This window comes from Macaca fascicularis, chromosome 20 (assembly GCF_037993035.2).
Source record: "Macaca fascicularis isolate 582-1 chromosome 20, T2T-MFA8v1.1".
In the NCBI taxonomy this organism is placed as follows: domain Eukaryota; kingdom Metazoa; phylum Chordata; class Mammalia; order Primates; family Cercopithecidae; genus Macaca; species Macaca fascicularis.
The window spans coordinates 85881609-85893902 of NC_088394.1; the positions used below are offsets into that span (position 1 = coordinate 85881609).

General features: G+C 48.5%; 1 long non-coding RNA gene across 1 annotated transcript; it reads right to left on the reverse strand.

Moving 5' to 3' along the window:
* Nucleotides 1-7737: 7737 nt before the first annotated feature.
* On the reverse strand, nucleotides 7738-12245 carry LOC135968966 (uncharacterized). The gene is made up of 2 exons (XR_010584017.2): nucleotides 11411-12245; nucleotides 7738-8997 (listed from the first exon to the last, which is right to left on the reverse strand). It is a non-coding gene; the product is annotated as an uncharacterized lncRNA (long non-coding RNA).
* Nucleotides 12246-12294: the final 49 nt, after the last annotated feature.

A 12294-nucleotide genomic window follows, 5' to 3' on the forward strand; every position in this document is an offset into this window, starting at 1 on the left:
TTGTGTAAAACCTCAGTCAATTGAATTACTTTGCATGGTAAGTAATAGATAGATAAGAGAGAGAGTCTTTGAAGTGACTGGTGGCCACAGTGAGTTTCTCACAGTGAGTGGTTATTACTATGTGTCAATATACCCTTCTTTGCACATTGGTTTTATTTATTTATTTTTTTTAGTGAAAATCTCACTCTGTCGCCCAGGTTGGAGTGCAGTGCCATGATCACAGCTCACTGCAGCCTCTGCCTCCTGTACTGAAGCAATCCTCCCACCTCAGCCTCCCAAGTAGCTGAGGCTACAGGTACACACCACTGTACCTGGGTAATTTTGTATTTTTAGTAGAGACGGGATTTCTCCTTGTTGGTCTGGCTGGTCTCTTAACTCCCAACCTCAGGTGATCCTCCTGCCTCAGCTTGCCAATGTGCTGGAATTACAGGCGTAAGTCACCTTGCCTGGCCTCTCTTTTTTTTTTTCTTTTTTGAGGCTGAGTCTTGCTGTGTCGCCCAGGTTGGAGTGCAGTGGCACGATCTCGGCTCACTGAAACCTCTGCCTCCCGGGTTCAAGCGATTCTCCTCCCTCAGCCTCACGAGTAGATGGGACTACAGGCACATGCCGCCGCGCGTGGCTAATTTTTGTATTTTAGTAGAGATGTTCACCATGTTAGCCAGCCTGTTTTTGAACTCCTGACCTCAAATGATCTGCCCGCCTCAGCCTCCCGAAGTGCTGGGATTACAGGCATGAGCCACTGCACCCGGTTAAGGATTTTTGATTTTGAGGATCTGTTTTGCTTTCCAGCCATGCCTGCTTATTTGGGGCTAGAAATTGCTTAAAACAGGGGTCTCCAGCCCCCAGGCCAAGGACCAGTAGTGATCTGTGGCCAGTTAGGAACTGGGCCACATAGCAGCAGGTGACCAGTGAGCGGGTGGGCTAGAGAAGCTTCATCTGTATTTACAGCGGCACCCCATCGCTGTCGTCACCACCTGAGCTCCGCCTCCTGTCGGAGGATCCGATTCTCACAGGAGCTCGAACTGTTGTGAACTGCGCACACGAGGGCTCTAGTGAGCTCCGAATGGGAACCTGCCTCCCACTGTCTCCCATCGCCCTCAGATGGAACCGTCTAGTTGCAGGAAACAAGCTCAGGGCTCCCACTGATTACAGGTTGGGTGAGATGTACAATTATTTCGTTAGGTATTACCGTGTGATAATAGAAATAACGTGCACTGTAAATGTCAGGCGCTTGACTCATCCCGAAACCGTCCCTCTCGCTGAGTCTGCAGAAAAACTGTCCCACGAAACCAGTCCCTGGTGCCAAAAAGGCCGGGTACCACTGCCTTAAAAGGCTCTACCCTGAAGCCGATAATCCAATCAAGAAACAAACATCTTTAGTGAACCTCCATGTGTAAGAGTTTTTCCTGGCCATCGTGACTGAACTGATAAAATAATATTCTAGTAATCTTTGGTAAATTAAGACAGTTTTAAAGATTATCGGTAAAGTAAAATAAAGAGTCTTTAATATTTAGACATTTGGAGCCAGGCACGGTGGCCGGGCGGATCACCTGAAGTCAGGAGTTCGAGACCAGCCTGTCCAACATGGCAAGACCTTATCTCTACTAAAATTACAAAATTAGCTGGATGTGGTGGCACATACCTGTAATCGCAGCTACTCAGGAGGCTGAGGCTGGAGAATTGCTTGAACCCAGGAGGCAGAGGTTGCAGTGAGCTGAGATTGCACCACAGCATTCCAACCTGGGTGACAAGTGTGAAACTCTGTCTCAAAAAAAATAGAAATTTAGATATTTGGCCGAAATAAGGCAAGTCAGCTACAGTGTTTGCTGGATGATTTAAGCTCTTAAACTGCTTCTGTTACTTTTTTTTTTTTTGAGACCGAGCCTCCCTCTGTAGCCCACGCTGGAGTGCAGTGGCGAGATACTGGCTCACTGCAACCTCCCCTTTCTGGGTCCCAGTTCAAGCCATTCTCCTGCCTCAGCCTCCCGAGTAGCTGGGATTACAGGCACACGCCACCAGGCGCAGCTGCTTTTTGTATTTTTAGTAGAGATGGGATTTCACCATCTTGGCCAGGCTGGTCTTGAACCCTTGACCTCGTCATCCACCTGCCTTGGCTTCCCAAAGTACTGCTATTACAGGCTTGAGTCACCGTGCCCGGCTGACTTTTTATAATTGTTCAACTTACCTGCATTAGAGCCATTGGGTTCTAGGTGAGGCTGGGGACATGCGGAGTTAGCCATGCCCGCTAGTTCTGCTGGAAAGAGTCAGACGTTATCTGTGGTTCTGTTTTGTGTCCTAGACTCTGCACCTGGTACATAATTAAAATTGCTTACACTAGAAATGAAAATTATGTGTTTTTAGTAAAAAGGCATGGGAATGTGTTTTTGTTTTTATTTTGTTTTGTTTTGTTTTTTTGAGACGGAGTCTCGCTCTGTCACCCAGGCTGGAGTGCAGTGGCGTGATCTCGGCTCACTGCAAGCTCCGTCTCCCAGATTCACGCCATTCTCCTGCCTGATTACAGGCGAGAGCCACCGCACCCAGCCAGGAATGTGGCTTTTTAAGAAAAAGTAATTTTGTCTAATTTAGAAAGTTTAAAGATTGTCTTGGGTTAAAAGAAAGAATAAAACTAAAGATTGGCCGGGCGCGGTGGCTCAAGCCTGTAATCCCAGCACTTTGGGAGGCCGAGGCGGGCGGATCACAAGGTCAGGAGATCGAGACCACAGTGAAACCCCGTCTCTACTAAAAATACAAAAAATTAGCCGGGCGCAGTGGCGGGCGCCTGTAGTCCCAGCTACTCAGGAGGCTGAGGCAGGAGAATGGCGGGAACCCGGGAGGCGGAGCTTGCAGTGAGCCGAGATCGCGCCACTGCACTCCAGCCTGGGCAACAGCGTGAGACTCCGTCTCAAAAAAAAAAAAAAAAAAAACTAAAGATTTAAGCAAGTTGTAGAAGGTTTGTAAAAGATTAATTTTGTGAAACATTCTGTGTGTGAGCAAGTTGGCTACAATGAAGAGTATTATTTAGTTTTTCTGTAAATTGATCTTGAAAAGCACACTGATGCAGAGCCAGAATCTGTGTCTGTGGGTCTTAATAAAGGCTTTTCTTAGAGCATTGATCTCTTTAGCAGAAAATTATAAATGTTTATAAAAGGTATATAAAGGCTGGGAGCGGTGGCTCAAGCCTGTAATCCCAGCACTTTGGGAGGCCCAGGCGGGCGGATCACGAGATCAGGAGATCGAGACCATCCTGGCTAACACGGTGAAACCCTGTCTCTACTAAAAAATACAAAAAAACTAGCTGGGCGAGGTGGCAGGTGCCTGTAGTCCCAGCTACTCGGGAGGCTGAAGCAGGAGAATGGCGTAAACCCGGGAGGCAGAGCTTGCAGTGAGCCCGGATCGCGCCACTGCACTCCAGCCTGGGCAACAGAGCCAGACTCCGTCTCAAAAAAAAAAAAAAAAAAAAAAGGTGTATAAAAATCTTACGTTATGGTCAAACTAATTAAAATTTGACAAACTAATTAAAATTTGACTAAATAAAATTTGAGATTTTATTTATTTATTTATTTATTTTTTTGAGACCGAGTCTCGCTCTGTCGCCCAAGCTGGAGTGCAGTGGCGCGATCCTGGCTCACTGCAAGCTCTGCCTCCCGGGTTTACGCCATTCTCCTGCCTCAGCCTCCCGAGTAGCTGGGACTACAGGCGCCCGCCACCTCGCCCGGCTCATTTTTTGTATTTTTAGTAGAGACAGGGTTTCACCGTGGTCTCGATCTCCTGACCTTGTGATTTGTCCGCCTCGGCCTCCCAAAGTGCTGGGATTACAGGCGTGAGCCACCGCGCCCGGCCGAGATTTTATTTAAATTAGCTTTAGCATTAATGATTCACCAATGTAAAAATGGAATTTGGTTTTCTTTATTTCTATTTTTTTTTTTTTTTTGAGACAGAGTCTCGGTCTGTTGCCCAGGCTGGAGTGCAGTGGTGCAATCTTGGCTCACTTCAACCTCCACCTCCCAGGCTCAAGCAATTCTCCTGCCTCAGCCTCCTGAGTAGCTGGGATTAAAGGCATGCACCACCACACCCTGCTAATTTTTGTATTTTTAGTAGAGCTGGAGTTTCGCCATGTCAGCCGGGCTGGTCTTGAACTCCTGACCTCAGGTGATCCGCCCACCTTGGCCTCCCAAAGTGCTGGGATTACAGGTGTGAGCCACCACACCTGGTCAATTTTTCTTTTTTGAAGAAGATTTTTATATATTATGGAGAGATAATGAAATATTTTTGTTTGGCTTTTGAGTAAACTGAAGAAAACAAAAAAGGTGAGAATGAAGACCAGATTCCATTGACCTTGTGTTATCCTCATTGGGTCTTGTTTGGAAAGCTGAGTTTCCTAGCAGAGTAAAGTTTTTTGCCTTTCTAAAACTTCTGAGTCATTTTGACTAAATGGATGACTTATGTTGACCTGAGATTCTAATTTGTGATATCCAATGTTTAATGATATTTGACAGCTTTACCAAACACAAATTCTAAATTCTTTTTTTAAAAAAACTAATCTTTTAAATATTAGGTCCCCTAAATTCCAAAAGAGACATATTTGACTGGTATGATGTATTAAAATCACACAGGAAGTATTGTCAAATGTAAAATGGTGTTTAACTTTCTTTGGGTTATATATAAATACGTTATTCATATGTATTACAAAATTATGTAAGATTTCTATATTTCTTTTTTTTTTTTGAGACGGAGTCTGGCTCTGTCGCCCAGGCTGGAGTGCAGTGGTGCGATCTCAGCTCACTGCAACCTCCGCCTCCTGGGTTCATGCCATTCTCCTGCCTCAGCCTCCCGAGTAGCTGGGACTACAGGCACCCGCTACCACGCTGGGCTAATTTTTTTCTACTTTTAATAGAGACGGGGTTTCACCATGTTAGCCAGGGTGGTCTCCATCTCCTGACCTCATGATCCACCCGCCTGGGCCTCCCAAAGTGCTGGGGTTACAGGCGTGAGCCACCGCGCCCGGCCAGGGTATTCTTAAGTTATGGCAATTTGCACATGTGCAAGAAGAATCTTGTGATGGACACAATTGGAGACACTAGTTATTTTACCAGGACTTTCACTGGAATGGCATGTGCTCAAATATAAACAGACTGCTTTTGTGTTTTGTTTTGTTTTGTTTTGTTTTTTGAGACTGAGTCTTATTCTATTGCCAGGCTGGAGTGCAGTGGCATGATCTTGGCTCACTGCAACCTCCACCTCCTGGGTTCAAGCGATTCTCCTGCCTCAGCCTCCAGAGTAGCTGGGACTACAGGCGCTCACCACCACGCCCAGCTAATTTTTTTTTTTTTTTTTTTTGTATTTTTAGTAGAGGCGGGGTTTCACCATGTTAGCCAGGATGGTCTCGATCTCCTGACCTCATGATCTACCTGCCTTGGCCTCCCAAAGTGCTGGGATTACAGGCGTGAGCCACCGCGCCCGGCAACGGACTGCTTTAAGGAATCAAAGTTGACTTAGCCAATAAAAGCCGCTTGGGAATACTGACCTCATACCTTGTCTGTATAATCTCTGTATGGGATTCCTAACCTGCGGTAAGTAAAGAATGTCACTTTCTGACAGCTCCAAGAGACCCAAGTTATCTTTGGGCCTAGAGGAGAGAAATTCACACAATTCATAGAGTATTGGCAAGCACAGGTAAATCCGTGGCTGGGTTGAAGGTTTTAAAAAGTCTAATCTGAGATTCCTTATGGAAGAAAGTTTCAGCAAAGCCAACTTCAAAACTAACCTATATGGCAAATAATTATTCTTGCTGCACTTTATGCAAATAATCTGGCCAAGCATAGTAAGACTAGTATTTGTTCTACTATGATTTGTCCTGAATAAAAATGGAGACTGGAGAGAGAAAAATGTTTCAGAAAAACCATACTAGTAAACCTGTTGTTAGAGTCTTGTTCGTTGTTTTTGAGGTTTTTTTTTGTTTTCTGCAATGTGATCTGAGTCCTGAATTGTTTCTGGGCTACAAGTCCCCACGCTAATACTTTCAAATTTGTCTTTTGTTTTTCTGACCTGGACTCAGTGAAATTGCTACTTTTTCCTGAGGCTCAGAAAGTTGAAGTTATTCTTTGTAACACGGGTGAAAACATAGTGTCAGACTGCCAGGGGCTTCCTCCTCTGTATCTAAAGATGCTTTGAGTCTAACATCTGGATAGATTGTGTCCAACAGTAAACTTTTTCTTCTGTTTTCACAGAAATGCCTCTTATTAAAAATATGTTCATCTTCCTTATATACCTAAGTCTAGCCCATCTGCAGTGCCGCCTCCTGTGATGGGAAATAGCTGTTTAACTGAACTGATCTTGTCTCAGGACCCGGAAATCAACTAAAAAGATATGTGACAGTGTATCTAAATTTGTTCTTTCCTGTCTATCCCAATGTGTCTTTTTTTTTTTTTTGAGACGGAGCCTTGCTCTTGTCACCCAGGCTGGAGTGCAGTGGCCCAATCTCAGCTCACTACAACCTCTGCCTCCGGTGTTCAAGCGATTCTCCAGCCTCAGCCTCCTGAGTAGCTGGGATTATGGGTGCGCGTCACCACATCTAGCTAATTTTTGTATTTTTAGTAGAGATGAGGTTTCACCATGTTGGCCAGAGTGGTCTTGAACTCCTGACCTCGTGATCTGCCCACTTCGGCCTCCCAAAGTGTGGCGTGAACCACCGTGCCCGGCCCAGAGGGATCTTTTGAAAACAAAATTATACCACTTCTCTGCTCAGTATCCTCCAGGGGAGAGACCCACCACACCAGTTGTTGGTGTGGACACAGGAACCGCTGGAGCACTCACACCTCCCAGCAGGAACATGAAAAGGCACAACCACCATGGGAGAAAGTTCATGCATCCTAAGAAGTAAAATCACTGCACGTGACCAAGCCATTCTGTTGCTAAATATTGCCCAGGAGAATGAAAGCATATCTCCACACAGTGATGCACACACACGTTTATAGTAGCTTTATTTATAATAGCAAACACTGGAAACAGCCCAGATGGCCATCAACAGGTGAATGGATAGACAGTGTGGTCATCCATGGATACTCAGCAGTGAGAGGGATAAACCACAGACATCTGCTGCCACATGGATGTGTCTCAAAATAAGTATTTTTTTTTTTTTGAGACAGAGTCTCGCTCTGTCACCCAGGCTGGAGTGCAGTGGTGTGATCTTGGCTCACTGCCAGCTCTGCCTCCCGGGTTCACGCCATTCTCCTGCTTCAGCCTCCGGACTAGCTGGGACTACAGGCGCCCACCACCACACGTGGCTAATTTTTTGTATTTTTTTTTTTTATTAGAGACGGGGTTTCACTATGTTGACCAGGATGGTCTTGATCTCCTGACCTCATGGTGATCTACCAGCTTCAGCCTCCCAACGTGCTGGGATTACAGGCATGAGCCACCACACTTGGTCTCTTAACAGCTTTGTTGAGATATAATCAACATACAATAAACTGCACATGTGTAAGGGTAGAACTGGATAGATTTTGACATATGTATACATTTGAGAAACTATGACCATGATCAGAGATGTGATGAGCATCAAGAAGGAAGCAGATAGTAAACCTATCCTCCATCAACAGATGAATGGATAAAGAAAATGTGGTACTTTACACAATGGAGTACTATTCAGCCGTAAAAAAGAATGAGATCCTGTCATTTGCAACAACATGGATGGAACTGGAAGTCATTATGTTAAGTGAAATAAGCCAGGCACAGAAAGACAAGCTTTGCACGTTTTCATTTATTTGTGGAGGCTAAAAGAAAATTAAAACAATTGACCAGGGCCAGGTGCCGTGGCTCACGCCTGTAATCCCAGCACTTTGGGAGGCTGAGGCAGGCGGATCACAAGGTCAGGAGATCGAGACCATCCTGGTTAACACAGTGAAATCCTGTCTCTACTAAAAATACAAAAAATTAGCTGGGTGTGGCGGCAGGTGCCTGCAGTCCCAGCTACTCAGGAGACTGAGGCCGGAGAATGGCGGGAACCGAGTAGGTGGAGCTTGTAGTGAGCTGAGATCGTGCCACTGCACTCCAGCCTGGGTGACAGAGCAAGACTACGTCTCAAAAAAAAAAAAAAAAAAAAATTGGGCTGGGTGTGGTGGCTCACACCTGTAATCCTAGCTACTCAGGAGGCTGAGGCAGAAGAATTGCTTGAACCCAGGAGGTGGAGGTTGCAGTGAGTCGAGATCACACTACTACACTCCAGCCTGGCAAAAGAGCGAGACTCTGTCTCCCACCCCTCCCCCCGAAAAAATTAGGAAGGCGTGGTGGTGTGTGCGTGTAGCCCTGGCTACTAGGGGGGCTGAGGCAGGAGGATCCCTTGAGTCTAAGAGGTTGAGGCTGCAGTAAGCCGAGATTGTGCCACTGCACTCCAGCCTGGGCGACAGAGTGAGACCCTGTTTCCAAAAAAAAAAAAAAAAAAGGGCTGAGAGAAATTTCCAACGGCTCCTATCTCACCACAAATCAAAGCCAATGTGTTTACTATTAGCTCATAGCCTCCCATATCTGGTCCTCTGCCCTCACTTCACCTTGTGCTAAACTCCAGCCACATGGACCTGCTTCCAGTTCCTCACTCACAGGAGGCTCTTTCGGTTCCTTGAGGGCTTTGCACTCGCGTTTCTACCTGGATGCCCCTCCCACTCTTCAGCGGTTCTCTCCCTTCTGATCCCTGAGGCTTGGCTCAAGCATCTTCCTTCCCTGATCTCAGTCACTGTCTCGTCCAACTGTTTATTTCCTTCTTGGTGCTTATCACATCTCTGATTAATTTGCATCTTTGCTTATTGTCTGGTTCCTTGAGTGATGGGACCTTGTCTGTTTTCTCACCACACTGTCCTAGTGCTTTGACCAGAGCATGGCATATAGTTGGTGCTCAATAAATTTATTTGTGGTGGCTCATGCCTGAAATCCTAGAATTTTGGGAGGCTGAGGTGGGCAGATCTCTTGAGCTCAGGAGTTGGAGACCAGCCTGGGCAACCCCATCTGAAACAAAACAAAACAAAATAGTAAATGTTCTAAACCAGTATATAAATTCTCTGTAACTGTAGATTCTCCCAGAACTCTGGGATGCTAAGGCTGGAGGATCACTTGAACCCAGACAGTCGAGGCTGCAGTGAGCTATGCTCATGCTGCTATGCTTAAGCAGAGTGAGACCTTGTCTCTTCAAAAATACGAATAAAATAGGGCCAGGCATGGTAGCTCACGCCTGCAATCCCAGCACTCTGGTAGGCTGAGGTGGGCGGATCACTTGGGTCCAGGATTCCGAGATCAGCCTGGGCAATGTGGCAAATGTCTCTACAAAAAATACAAATAAAGTTAGCCAGGTGGTGGCGCTTGCCTGCGATCCCGGTTACTCGGGAGGCTGATGTGGGAGAACCACTTAAGCCTGGGAGGTGGAGGTTGCAGTGAGGTGAGACTGAGCCACTGCACTCCAGCCTGGGTGACAGAGCGAGACCCTGTCCCAAAATAAATAAAAATATAAAGATTAAAAGTGTTGTTGAATGTCTACAGAGAAATAGAGATGGTCATGACACACTATGTTGTTTGTTTACTTATTTAATTTTAGAGACAGGTTCTTGCTCTGTCACCGAAGCTGGAGTGCAGTGCGCCCCTGCAGCCTCAGATTCCTGGGCTCAAGCAATCCTGCCACCTCGGCCTCCCAAAGTGCTGGGATTACAGGCATGAGCCACCACGCCCGGCCCACACCTTCTGATTAAGAAAGTAGACTTTAAACTGCGTGGAGAGTGTGGGTTTATCTTTGTCTGTCCTTGGAGGAGGGTTCCCATTGCTTTTGTGGACACTGGTTCAGATCAACAACCGGTTCTAACATGCATCTGGGTAGTGGGTCATCTGCTGGGTGGAACCTCCTTCCTCTCAGGGCCAGCCTCAACCGGGGACCCATTCCTTTCTTAGTCTATGTGAGGAGTCACCCTCTGTGTCCAGGCACTGGCCGTGAAGCAGCAAAGAAAGGCAACAAAATGTTGCCTGCAGCTCTTAGCTTCTGGTGGTTGAGGGGTGGGGGTAAGAAATAATAAATAAAAATGTCCAAAACAGAAGACAACAGACAGTGACGAGTGATTAGGGAGATGATGAGTGAGTGAGGGGAAGGTCCCTGCCACCCAGAGATCACTGAGTACCACTGAGCAGAGGCAAGGAGGAGGTGTTCGGGTTACTGGGGAGGAGTGCTCCACAGAGGCTCAGCCAGGCAGGGGCCCCGCTGGGGGTGGGCCTGGCCTGTTGGGAGAGGAGCCAGGAGGTGAAGGTGGGGGTGGGGGTGGGCCTGGCCTGTTGGGGGAGGAGCCAGGAGGTGGGGGTTGGGGTGGGGGTGGGCGTGGGGCTGGCCTGTTGGGAGGAGTCAGGAGGTGAAGGTGGGGGCTAACTTCTTCCCAAGGTCCCTCGACTGCCAGGCTGAGGATGAACTGTGGGGCCCAGGTGGGAGCTGAGATGGAAAAGGGCTTTTCTAGAAGGAGGAGCTGGGAGAGAGGCCAGGTGGACGTGGAATCTCTAGGACTGAGGACCTTTTTTTTTTTTTTTTTTTTTTTTTTGAGACGGAGTCTCGCGTTGTGTCACCCAGGCTGGAGTGCAGTGGCGCGATCTCCGCTCACTGCAAGCTCCGCCTCCCAGGTTCACGCCATTCTCCTGCCTCAGCCTCCGAGTAGCTGGGACTACAGGCGCCCGCCACCACGCCCGGCTAGTTTTTTGTATTTTTAGTAGAGACGGGGTTTCACCATGTTAGCCAGGATGGTCTCGATCTCCTGACCTCGTGATCCACCCGCCTCGGCCTCCCAAAGTGTTGGGATTACAGGCTCGAGCCACCGCGCCCGGCCGGAGAACTGAGGACCTTGAAGCAGCAGACAGAGCGGCAGCTCAAGGCAGTCTCCCTCCAGATCTGAGTGCATGGAGGAGCACAGGGTCCGAAGCTACCCTGAGCTGGGGTGGAATCTCGCTCCGCCCCTTCTGAGCAATGTGGCCTTGGTGGGGCCGATGGAGTTGCCTGTTCTGTAGGTGACTGCTCGCCCCCAGGCTTCCACAGGGTTAAATGAGATGGTGTTGGGAACAGGGCCCCCAAAATCTGGCCATAAACTGGCCATAAATAAAATCTCTGCAGCACTGTGACATGTTCATGATGGCTGTAACACCCACGCTGGAAGGTTGTGGGTTTACCAGAATGAGGGCAAGGAACACCTGGCACACCCAGGGCAGAAAACTGCTTAAAGGCGTTCTTAAACCACAAACAATAACATGAGCGATCTGTGCCTTAAGGACATGCTCCTGCTGCAGATAACTAGCCAAACCCATCCCTTTATTTCGGCCCATCCCTTTATTTCCCATAAAGAATACTTTTAGTTCATCTATGGAAACAATGCTTACCACTGGCTTGCTGTTAATAAAATACCTGGGTAAATCTCTGTTCAAGGTTTTCAGCTCTGAAGGCTGTGAGACCGGATTTCCCATTCCACGCTCTATATTTCTCTGTGTGTGTCTTTAATTCCTCTAGCGCCGCTGGGTGAGGGTCTCCCCGACCCAGCTGGTCTTGGCAAGATGCTGTGTGGCTCCCACTGGGGAGGCCCCCAGTTACTGGCACTGTCGTCATGATGCCCACTGAACAAAGTGGGCCAAGCCCAGAGGCAGCCAAAACCACATCTTTCTGCATAGAGGGGAAACTGAGTCCGCGAGCTCAGGGCAAGGGCACCAGGCCCATATGCTGGCCTTCATCTGTCCTCAGCTCCTCCCTGCGGGCACAAGCGGGGGCAGGTGAAGAATCTTCCACCTGAGAAGTGTAAGAGGAGGGACATGGGGGCGGGGAGCAGCCGGCCTGCTCTGTGTATAAACAACCGGACAGCAGGAAGGATGCCAGGGCCCACGGACACCAGCTGCCTCCGAAGTCCCGCCGCCCGGGCCTCCACGGAGCAGCCTCCGAAGCGCAGCGTGGCCGTGTCCTCCGTAAAGAGGGTGGAGCCGCCCCGGGCCCCTCGCTCTCCAGCCGTGAAGCCCCGCCGGGGCCTGCAGGTGGCAACCCGCAAGCCGCCCGCACACGCGGGTTCTCTGTTCCTTTTTTCTCCTCGACCACTGCGGTTAAAAAAAAAAGCTAAAAGCCACCTGTTTTGTTTTTAAACGTGCTGTGGCTTGGATTTCGGCCAGGCCTTTTGTGGTGACAGGAAACCCAGGACGGGCGCCCCGGCCGGGCCTGGCGGACTCCGGGGCTCGCAGACTCGGGCCCCGCGTGCCATGAACCTCCGCGCCGGAGGCGGCAGCAGCGGGCGCCGGGGATCAGCGCAG